At 42.4% G+C, this 12,548-nt stretch overlaps 1 long non-coding RNA gene across 1 annotated transcript; it reads right to left on the minus strand.

Moving 5' to 3' along the window:
- Positions 1-7,730: 7,730 nt before the first annotated feature.
- On the minus strand, positions 7,731-9,782 carry LOC115140894 (uncharacterized). The gene is made up of 3 exons (XR_003865307.2): positions 9,613-9,782; positions 9,192-9,319; positions 7,731-8,985 (listed from the first exon to the last, which is right to left on the minus strand). It is a non-coding gene; the product is annotated as an uncharacterized LOC115140894 (long non-coding RNA).
- Between the last annotated feature and the right edge of the window lie 2,766 nt (positions 9,783-12,548).

Here is a 12,548-nt window from a genome sequence, read left to right on the forward strand (position 1 = left end):
TCCCGCTCCGTGGCTCGACGACTCATTGCGAGCTCACAGAACAGGGCTCCCGGGCAGCCGGCGGAAATGGAGGAAAACTCGCCTCCCTGCGGACCTGGCATCCTTTCACTCCCTCCTCTCTACATTTTCCTCCTCTGTCTCTGCTGCTAAAGCCACTTTCTACCACTCTAAATTCCAAGCATCTGCCTCTAACCCTAGGAAGCTCTTTGCCACCTTCTCCTCCCTCTTGAATCCTCCTCCCCCTCCCCCTCCTCCCTCTCTGCAGATGACTTCGTCAACCATTTTGAAAAGAAGGTCGACGACATCCGATCCTCGTTTGCTAAGTCAAACGACACCGCTGGTTCTGCTCACACTGCCCTACCCTGTGCTCTGACCTCTTTCTCCCCTCTCTCTCCAGATGACATCTCGCGTCTTGTGACGGCCGGCCGCCCAACAACCTGCCCGCTTGACCCTATCCCCTCCTCTCTTCTCCAGACCATCTCCGGTGACCTTCTCCCTTACCTCACCTCGCTCATCAACTCATCCCTGACCGCTGGCTACGTCCCTCCCGTCTTCAAGAGAGCGAGAGTTGCACCCCTTCTGAAAAAACCTACACTCGATCCCTCCGATGTCAACAACTACAGACCAGTATCCCTTCTTTCTTTCTCTCCAAAACTCTTGAACGTGCCGTCCTTGGCCAGCTCTCCCGCTATCTCTCTCAGAATGACCTTCTTGATCCAAATCAGTCAGGTTTCAAGACTAGTCATTCAACTGAGACTGCTCTTCTCTGTATCACGGAGGCACTCCGCACTGCTAAAGCTAACTCTCTCTCCTCTGCTCTCATCCTTCTAGACCTATCGGCTGCCTTCGATACTGTGAACCATCAGATCCTCCTCTCCACCCTCTCCGAGTTGGGCATCTCCGGCGCGGCCCACGCTTGATTGCATCCTACCTGACAGGTCGCTCCTACCAGGTGGCGTGGCGAGAATCTGTCTCCTCACCACGCGCTCTCACCACTGGTGTCCCCCAGGGCTCTGTTCTAGGCCCTCTCCTATTCTCGCTATACACCAAGTCACTTGGCTCTGTCATAACCTCACATGGTCTCTCCTATCATTGCTATGCAGACGACACACAATTAATCTTCTCCTTTCCCCTTCTGATGACCAGGTGGCGAATCGCATCTCTGCATGTCTGGCAGACATATCAGTGTGGATGACGGATCACCACCTCAAGCTGAACCTCGGCAAGACGGAGCTGCTCTTCCTCCCGGGAAAGACTGCCCGTTCCATGATCTCGCCATCACGGTTGACAACTCCATCGTGTCCTCCTCCCAGAGCGCTAAGAACCTTGGCGTGATCCTGGACAACACCCTGTCGTTCTCAACTAACATCAAGGCGGTGGCCCGTTCCTGTAGGTTCATGCTCTACAACATCCGCAGAGTACGACCCTGCCTCACACAGGAAGCGCGGCGCAGGTCCTAATCCAGGCACTTGTCATCTCCCGTCTGGATTACTGCAACTCGCTGTTGGCTGGGCTCCCTGCCTGTGCCATTAAACCCCTACAACTCATCCAGAACGCCGCAGCCCGTCTGGTGTTCAACCTTCCCAAGTTCTCTCACGTCACCCGCTCCTCCGCTCTCTCCACTGGCTTCCAGTTGAAGCTCGCATCCGCTACAAGACCATGGTGCTTGCCTACGGAGCTGTGAGGGAACGGCACCTCAGTACCTCCAGGCTCTGATCAGGCCCTACACCCAAACAAGGGCACTGCGTTCATCCACCTCTGGCCTGCTCGCCTCCCTACCACTGAGGAAGTACAGTTCCCGCTCAGCCCAGTCAAAACTGTTCGCTGCTCTGGCCCCCAATGGTGGAACAAACTCCCTCACGACGCCAGGACAGCGGAGTCAATCACCACCTTCCGGAGACACCTGAAACCCCACCTCTTTAAGGAATACCTAGGATAGGATAAAGTAATCCTTCTCACCCCCCTTAAAAGACCTAGATGCACTATTGTAAAGTGGCTGTTCCACTGGATGTCATAAGGTGAAAGCACCAATTTGTAAGTCGCTCTGGATAAGAGCGTCTGCTAAATGACTTAAATGTAAATGTAAATGTAAACTACAAAGACCAGGGAGCTTTTCCAAAGACTCATAAAGAAGGGCAATGATTGATAGATGGAGAACAATAACAAATCAATAACACTTAATATCACTTTAAGCATGGTCAAGTTAAGAATTACACTGTGGATGATATATTTAACCACCCATACACAACAAAGATACAGTCTTACTTCTGAACTGAGCTGAAGGACAGGAAGGGAACTGCTCAGGGATGTCACCATGAGGCCATTGGTGATTTTAAACAGCTCTGGAGTTCATGGGAGAAAACTGAAGATGGATCAACAATATTGTAGTGACTCCACAATAATGACCTAAAAGAGTGAAAGGAAGAATACAAATATACAGAATACAAATATTCCAAAACATGCATCCTATATGCAACAAGGCACTAAAGTAATACTGAAGAAAAAATACATGACAAAGAAATAGATTTTTTGGCCTTAATGCAAAGTCTTATGTTTTGGGCAAATCCAACACAACACATCACTGAGTAACTGCCTCCTTATTTTCAAGCATGGCGGTGGCTGAATCATGGTATGGGTATGCTTGATATCAGCAAAGACTGGGGAGTTTTTCAGGATAAAAAGAAACAGGATGGAGCCAAGCACAGGCAAAATCCTGTAGAAAACCTGTTTCAGTCTGCTTTACACCAATAACCTATAACACAAGGACAAATCTACACTGGAATAGCCTACTCCAGCCTACCATGAAGACAGTGAATGTTCCTGAGTGGCCAAGTTAGTTGACTTAAATCTGCTTGAAAATCTATGGCAAGACTTGAAAATTGCTGTCTAGCCATGATCCCCAACATCTTGACAGAGCTTGAAGAATTCTGAAAAGAATAATGGGGAAATATTGCAGAATCCATGTGTGCAAAACTCTTAGAGATTCACCCAAGAAGACTCACTGCTGTAATCACTGCCAAAGGTGTTTCTTACATGTATTGACTCAGGGGGGTCTGTTTGTGTTTTATTTTTCATTAATCTAAAAAACATTTTTTACATTTCTTCCACTTTGACATTAGAGTGTTTTGTGTAGATCGTTGACAAAGAAATTATAATTAAATCTATTTTAATCAGACTTTGTAACACAATACAATTAGAAGAAATCCAAAGGGGGTGAATATTCATCTTTTCCCTGTTTTCAATATCTGACTAACAAGATGTAGTTATGTAAAAAAAACTAAGTAGGCAGGATTACATAGGCTTGCAGAGAGAGTTGCAAAGTCTACTGCTAGCAGTACTCTATAATACTTTATCAAGAGGGAATGGAAATATTTCAGAAGGCATTAACATATACATCTAGATTCGTGACATTGAAACACAGTGCTGTAAAAGCTTAAGATTTGACTTATCAAACTAGTTATTTTTTCAAGTCTGTTTCATGAGCCTCATCTTGTCCTATTGTATCGTCATGTGGGACCATCTGGTGTCGGTGTGCTTCAGGCTTGTGTCTGAAGTACAAAATGAGTGGCATTGCTAATGCTGCTAAGAGAACTATCCCTAATAACACCAAAGCCGGTCTGCCCCTGGTTGCAAGAGGCACCTCACAGCATTCTGTAAAAGAGGAAGAGAAGAGAGAAAGAGACAGGCTTTTTGTTTACCCCTAGCCCCCTTCAAGGATCTCCAGCTCTCTGTACAGTCATCCTGTGGCAGCTTCATCATCAGTGAGTGGGTGAAGCTTTGATTGAGAACCTCCAGTCTCATTTCAACAAAGAGTGTGCTGTTTGGCCTGACTTCCATGGAGCTGTGGACCTCATAGCGCCCCCTGCTGTCCAGGCCGATACAGCTGTGGCTCTGATTGGAGATGTCTCCTCCAATGGAGTCCGTCCACCACACATCAGGCTGGGAGAAACCCTGAGAGGAGTGGAGGGCGATGATGAAGCTGTCACAGGATGACTGTACAGAGAGCTGGGGCTCCTTGAAGGGGGTTAGGGGTAAACAAAAACAACAACAACAACAATACTCTTATTCAGCTCTTAACAAATTAGAATTCTGACTGCAGAGGGCTTTAGGCAAGTAGATGACAATAAGCTGATTTTGTGCAGATAGCTTAATACTTGTAAGTCTCTTAATCCCTCATAGATGCAAGATTTAAAAAAAAAATCTGAATGGACAAAAATAAATAGTCTCTAACCTGCCACTAAAAGTTGTAGCTTTCCTTGGTGCTTCCCTGTTCATCTGTCACATCACAGGTGTATGGGCCCTGGTCACTCGGCTGCACACCACTTGTGTGCTTCTTGGTGACGGTTGTTGTGAAACCAATATTCTAAATAATGCTTTACTAAATGTTATTATACAAATGTACACATGATGAGATGATGGAATATGATAACTAGCTACCTGAGAAAAGCAATGAAGTCGAAAGAAGCTGTGAGATGACAATTGTCTTTTCATCCCACATGCTTTTGAGTGGACCTGTAAAAAGAAAATGTATAAAACAATGTGGATCACATCCATATATTGAAATACTATATGCCTTGAGTTACAACATGCATGTCTATAGTTGTCTCAGTCAGACGTACCAAGAGTCATGATAACTAATGAAGTAGGCCTAGTTCAACTTTATCAGTTATATGTGGATGAAAAGTATCAAGAGGTTGGCTAACTAAATCCTTTTTCATATTGGCAGTTTGAAGTGACTCAAATCCTATTTTTTTCCATATCCGATTCCAAACGGTTATTTTTCCTGCAGTCTGAACTGCCAAAAAGCACATGGAATCGGATATTTCAAGCCACATTTCAAACCCCCGTCTTATATGATTTGAAGTCAGATACAAATCTGATTCCTGGCCATGCGACTTTAAATACAGCATTGAGATAACTTATGAATACAGCATTGAGATAACTTATAGCCTACCAACATCTTTTGATTACTGATGCACGGTTCTGACTGTCTGCCTGGTAGCCGAAATACTGACCTCTGCCTGGCTGTGCCCCTCCCATCTCTCTCTTTCCTTTGCTACTTTGCACTTTCTTCGCTGTAAAAGATGCAAGAGTTTGTGTTCTCTAAAGTAAACTACAGCAACTACACTGAACACAAATAAAAATGCAACATGTAAAGTGTTGGTCCAATGTTTCATGAGCTGAAATAAAAGATCTCAGACATTTTACATACCCACAAAAAGCTTATTTCTCTAAAATGTTGTGCACACATTTGTTTACATCCATGTTAGTGAGCATTTCTTCTTTTCCAAGATAATACATCCTCCTAATATGGAGTTGGGCCCCCCTTTGCTGCTATAACAGCCAACACTCTTCTGGAAATCTTTCCCATAGATGTTGGAACATTGCTGTGGGGACTTGCTTCCATTCAGCCACAAGAGCATTAGTGAGGTCGGGCACTTAGGCCTGGCTCGCAGGTGTTCGATGGGGTTGAGGTCAGGGCTCTATGCAGGCCAGTCAAGTTCTTCCACACTGATCTTGACAAACCATTTCCGCATGTAGGCAAGTGATGCACATGTGCACCAGTTGAATCTGACATCATGAATCATATTGTTCCTCGAGAGCTTGGACCGCTGATGTAAACTTGTTATCCACTGGCTGTAGAGTGGAGAAGACACATTGTCCCTCAGCGCTGAGACAGTGGTGCAGAATCTCCAGTTTTCGTGCATCGGCAGCTCCATGCAGATTGATAGCTACCATATACAACTGAAAGGATTGAAACCAGCGATTCCATGGAACATGTGGCTCTCCAGGGACTGGAAGAAATTGAGATGGTGGAGGTAAGCTAAACTCGGCCATCCTCGTCGCCAAATGTTCCACATGCATGGAGGCTTGTTGTGCAATTAAACTGAACGTTTTACTTCAGATCAACATGTTAACAACTCGTAAAGAAAATCACTCATCCAACCCTCACACCTCGGTTTACGCACAACCTGACTGATACATTCTTAAAGCAACAGTATTCAGTACTCAACTGAGCTACGACACCATATTACTGAACACAACAATGAGGTAAAAATATATAGCATAGGTTCACAATATCAACATTCAAATGACTAATTTACACACCCCTGCACAGGACAAATATTTAGGATCAACGGCCTGATTACCTGCATGTCCACCAACGTTTTTTAACATGTTGAAATGTCCCTGCGGTCTGTCTTACATAGGGAAAACCTGTAGAAGCCCTGAGATCCGGATCAGTGAGCACCGCATAAATATATGGACAGGTGAGACAAAAAAAACACGGTCTCTGTTCATTTTGTACAAGCTGGACATCCTATTAATTATCTAAGATGCCTTGGAATAGAAATGGTCAAGATGTCACAAAGGAGAGGGAACACTGAGAGGAAACTTCTTCAAAGGGAATCTTTCTGGATACACAGGTTCAACCCACAGTCTCCTCTTGGCCTTAAGGAGGAGTTTGACTTAAAACCGTTTTTATAGTTCAAAAATGTCCAAATTGTTCTGTGCTTTTAAAGAAATGCCAATTGAATATTGAAGGAGTTCCTGCGGTCCAACTCATCCCAAACCATCTCAATTGGGTTGAGGTCGGGTGATTGTGGAGGCCAGGTCATCTGATGCAACACTCCATCACTCTCCTTCTTGGTAAAATAGCCCTTACACAGCCTGGAGGTGTGTTTTGGATCATTGTCCTGATGAAAAACAAATGATAGTCCCACTAAGCGCAAAGCAGATGGGATGGCGTATCTCTGCATAGTCTCATTAGGCTCGTAGCCATAATGAACTTATCCTCTGCAGTAGAGGTAACTCTGGGTCTTCCTTTCCTGTGGCGGTCCTCATGAGAGCCAGTTTCATCATAGCGCTTGATCGTTTTTGTGACCGCACTTGAAGAAACTTTAAAAGTTATTGATATTTTCCAGCTTGACTGACCTTCATGTCTTAAGGTAATGATGGACTGTCATTTATCTTTGCTTATTTGAGCTGTTCTTGCCATAATATGGACTTGGTATTTTACCAAATAGGGCTATCTTCTGTATACCACACCTACCTTGTCACAACACAAATGACTGGCTCAAATTCATTAAGAAGGAACGAAATTCCACAAAATAACTTTGAACAAGGCACACCTGTTAATTGACATGCATTCCAGGTGACTACCTCATGAAGGTGGTTGAGAGAATACAAAGAGTGTGCAAAGCTGTCACCGAGGCAAAGGATGGCTACTTTGGTTACTACATGATTCCATGTGTTATTTCATCGTTTTGATGTCTTCACTATTATTCTACAATGTAGAAAATAGTAAAAATAAAGAAAAACCCTGGAATGAGTAAGTGTGTACAGATTTTGAATGGTACTATATATATTGTCGTGACATGACTTTTATTCATGTGCTGACTGTTATTTATCGAATCAGCTAACTATGTTTAATTGTCACCCGATTAAATGAATCATGTAACAATTAAGTCATTAGGAATTTGGGGCACCACGGATGGAATAAGTTGTTTATAAAGTTACCATCTCCCGGATTAAACTCTAAAGATATGTTATATATCGATAAGAGTCACCTATTAATCATTACCTCATATCAGTCTCATTCTGAACGTTGCATACTTCTTCGATCTGCACAAACCCGAGTCTTACTGATCATTCCATACCACACATTGATTTGATTATTTATTTACTAACAAACTAAATGATAACATGGGATACACACACACACACGGGTATAGGTTATTGATTAGAAACTTTTTTTTTTCTCATTTATTGAACATTCAAAACATACAATGTATTTGCAGTGAAGCTGCTCAACAACTACATCATACCAGTCATCCAACTGATTCCCATTCAGAGAGACACATAGAAGCATCCAGGGTCAATGCCCTGCTCAAGGGCATGTTGACCGATCTACCACCAGGCCAAAAACGTGAACCCGAACCCTCCAAGATCCCCCCACAGTTCCCAAATAGCTGTGCATCAACCATTCGAGACCCTCCCACAGTCCCCCTCAGGAATAAAAGTTAAAAATACAATTAATTCCATTCCCCACCCCCAAGAACCCCCAATGCACCAACAACCAAGAGAATGAACAAAAGAGAAAAAAGGAAAAGACAGAAGAAAGAAGAAAACAGCAAACAACATTTTATCTAATCGAATAGAATCCACAGATTGCGAGTTGAAGGTAAATACTTTTACTAAGAGTATTAGTATTTTAAATCTCCTAACAGTACTATTTCTAGAGTCAATTTTAGATCAATGCTATGCATTTTCAGCCATTCCTGAACCTGAGACCAGAAACAGGCTACCTGAGAGCAATACCAAAATAAATGGTCTATTGATTCTGTATCCTCACATCAAAATCTGCAGAGCTTCGATGATTTTATGCCCCAAATATTCAACATTTTGTTGGTGGCAAGAATTCTATACAATCATTTTAGCTGAAAAGCACGAAGTCTTGAATCTTGCATTGTTTTATATATCAACTCATACAGCTTGTACCATGGAATCGGTACATCAAAAATCTCTTCCCAACTATTTTGCAATCTGTATGGCACAGTTGTCAACATCCTGGTCCTCAATTGAAATTGGTATACTTTCCTATTCATGCTATTTTTATTCCTCTGCCAGTTTTGATCCTTTATATTGGGCAGACAGACCAGTTCCCTACCTCCTCCCTCTGCCACCTGCCTCCTCCATATTTGGGGGAGGCATGTAATCATTTTATATTTGTATAATTATTTTTACTGTTTATTTTGTATATTGTACACTGTACATTGTTTGTACATACACATACAGTATAACAGCTTGTATTTTGCTATTTAAAAAACGTGACTTAAACATAATTTTTTTCATTCACTTTTCTTGAGTTTACCATATTGTAGGCCTTGAGGTCTAGATATCAAAGTTCTCTGACCACCTCAGTGTGTTTGCAGTTGTCTGTAGATAACTGCATCGTCATCCTCTTCCTTGTTATTCCACTGCATCCTTTTAAAGGGAACAGGTTTTTAGTGCAGATCTATATTTGTATTTACCTAGTAGTTATTACTATATTACAGATACTACGTAATGTAAGCCTGTTGTTGCATTGTTGGGGACACGTTTTTTGCAAGTTATTATGCAATGGTTTTGATACACATTATTTTCCTTGTGCAATTTACTTTGAGTGTCTCACTCACTCTGTGTTTATTTACCTGGGTGAAGGAGCAGGCCTGATATTGAGCTCTGCGTAGTTCATGTCATCAGGATCAGTGATCGGCTTGGCTGACCATTTCATGTTTTCATAGATGTCCTCTGGTCTAGACAAGGTTGCTTTCTGTAACTAACAGTCAGAATACAGTCAAAATACTGAGCACTGGCCCCAGGCATAGAATGACTCTCTTTCTACTCATTGGCATATTTTAATTAACTCAAAGTTCAATGGGATTGATTTCCACATTTACCATTCAACTTTCATACAAGCTGTTTTTTATTTAAGAAAAACAGAACAATAAATTCCATGTGTAAGGTTTGTTTTCGCAATGACAACATAGCCCATTCGCAATGACAACCACATTTGCAATGACAACCACAGTAAGGCCACTGTTCGTACTTTACATTCCTCTGATCACCTACCTGGGGGACTGGTTTGGTTGGAAGCTTCTTCTCGGCCGTATTCAACTTCCGTCTGTGGATGATACAACAAAGTGAGAATTCAGCCATAAAGGCCAACTAAATAGCCTGTTATGCTTTTTAGTAGCTTTCCACTGTGGGCCAACCAAACCAACAGTTGGTGGTTGTCGATGCCAGTATGGTAAATCTTTTCGAAAGAACATTGGAAATAAAGAAGTTATGAAAGTCTCAGTTGTGACATGATTACGACATCAAGCCTGTAGACAATGTATTTTCATTTGTGTACACAGCTGAAGAGGGAGGGGAATGGGGCGAATATAATTCTATACATTTCTAAAGAAGAGATAGGGGAGAGAGGGCCCTTCGGTGCACTATAATATATGTTTAGTACTTTATAAGACATTTTCAAACCACTCACCTTTTTATGTAAATGTGGGGCACCACAATCACTGCTGTGACAAGGAAGAGAGCCTCCAATGCTGCCAGGACCACCATTAAATGGGCTGATTCTGGAACACAAGAGAAAATACACAATTAAAACTGATCAGACCATTGTTTTGAATATAAAATATTTACTCCAAAATATTCCACAGATGACATGCAACATCATATACTGTAACTTCATATCCCTGTCTGCCTTTGTTTTGTTGAGATACACAGGGCAGACATCCCAACAGCGTGGCATACAAGAAGTGCAGAAGTGTTGCAGTACCTTTAACTTTCACCTCCTGTTCTGTAGAGTTCTGTGATCCAACGGCATTCTGGGCCATTCAGAAGTACAGTCCACTGTCATCAGAATCTATTTCGTGGAAGGTGTGTTCTTTCCCCATCCCTAATCTTAGTGAAGTTAGCGTTCCTGTCCTCTGAAACCAGGTGTAGGTCTCTGCTGCAGGGTTGGCGTTATTGCTGCAGGTCAGAGTCAGACGACTGCCTTTCACTACCTCGTGGCTCGGGCTGACCTTAACAGAAACGTCCGTTGGAGCATCTGGAAGCAGACGTACAGAAAACAACATTGGTCTGTGTGTATTAATTTGATTGTATGTTAGTAGTACTGCATTTATACATTAATACAGACAATGAATCAACCAGGCCAACTGAAATTTACATTGGCCACTGAGAAGAGAAAACAACAACTTGAAGATAGCTGACTACTGAAAAAATCTTGCTGACTTACATCTCACATCCAGCAGTATTCGTGTAGACGTGCCTTGTCCCAGACCACAGGAGTTGCACCCAGTGTCATTAGAGGAAAGTGGACCTAGGCGATACTGCCCACCAGGGAGTGGGTGGCCATCTTCAAACCAGGGATGCAAACTAGTCACCTTTTGGCGAAATTTGCCGTTTTGAATCCAAAATAGGTGACCTATGTGATTTGTGTAGATTCGATGAGTAAAGTTTTGGGGGGGTTGGATCACTACTGGCTGTAAGCAAACGAGTGATGCACATTTGGAGCAATACTGGCTGTATCCAAGGCTCAGTCAATCGTTTACATAACAACAGAATGCAGCATTTCCCAAGTGCAATATTTATGTGTGTGGTTACAAGCATTCTATTATAAAGGCTATCAGGGTTAACTGCAATATTAGTGTATTGTTTTTTTTCTTCTCAAGGCTTGAGTGTCATTTGCAGTAAAGTCTAGGCAACAAATAAGATTGGATTGCTTTCTTTACATTTTTTAGCTGTGAGTTATGTTCACATTATTCACTTTTTATTTTACACACGGAAACGGGTCATGCAGATCATATTCTTTGTTGTTTAATTAGTTAAAACCTGCATTTCCCCCTAGCAGGGAGTTTTGCATGTATCAGTGCAAAAAAAAAGTGTCACCTTCTTGGGCCCTCGGCAGTTTTCATCCCTGTTTTAAACCAGAGGAACTCCGTTTGAGGAGGTTTACAGGTGGATGGGGTACAGGCCAGGGTGACGTTGTCTCTCTCTTTAACAGAGCCATTTTCATTTAACTTTAGGGATAAGACTGACATGAAGAAAGCACCAATTTGTAAGTCGCTCTGGATAAGAGCGTCTGCTAAATGACTTAAATGTAAATGTAAGAAGAAACATGTATAACAAATTATAGGACTTGTTGAAGGGTTAATAACTGGCATTAGGTAATACCTTAATTGTTTGGTATGATGACATGTACATAAAATCTAGATTTACCTGACACCCAATGACCCTGTAAATCCCTGAGGGGCGTGATTACTTGTATTTGACTCAAATCTGGAGAGAAATCTGCCACAGTCATCTTCAGAATTTCAGTGTGCAGTTATTGTCTTGGTCATAAAACTCTGTTCTTCCACTGTATCTTGATTTATTAGTCAGTCCAGATGTGTTAAACACTCCATCTCCTTGCTGTGAGCCGTCTAGTTTTGTATCGCCTCTCGGAGTGAACCATATCTTTCCTCTAACTATCTGGGTAGCTGGGTAGCTGTATATACAGTCAAATACCACTGATGAGCCTTTTGATGCACAGATAACGGTAATCGTGTCCCTGTCACGGTACCAGACAGACCAGGTGTGTGCCAGTGTGCCTGAAAACAGCGATTGAAACATCATTGTCCTTGTGATGAGAAAACCCTAACCCTAACATGTATAATTAACTGAAACAAAGATAAAACGTACCTGGCAGGGAGAGTAGAGTTAACAGAGATAACTGTAGAATGTATTGACAGTGCATAGTGGCTTTAGCCCTGTAGGAAAGAGAGTTGTATTCCAGAAAATATATCATCAATACAATCTTTGATCCAAGAACGTAGTACCAACAGCTGTGTGTTATCTGACCAGCAGTGGCCGGGCAAATTCTTCTTATTGAAGACTGGGTGGTTGTGGAGAAGTACTGATGTCATCATAAAACATCTATTTCGCTGAAATTACTGTCAAACGTATGCTGTTTGGAGAGAAAGAAATTCCAATAGCCACAACAATACCATAACCAAACCACC

Source organism: Oncorhynchus nerka, linkage group LG14, assembly GCF_034236695.1.
Source record: "Oncorhynchus nerka isolate Pitt River linkage group LG14, Oner_Uvic_2.0, whole genome shotgun sequence".
In the NCBI taxonomy this organism is placed as follows: Eukaryota; Metazoa; Chordata; class Actinopteri; order Salmoniformes; family Salmonidae; genus Oncorhynchus; species Oncorhynchus nerka.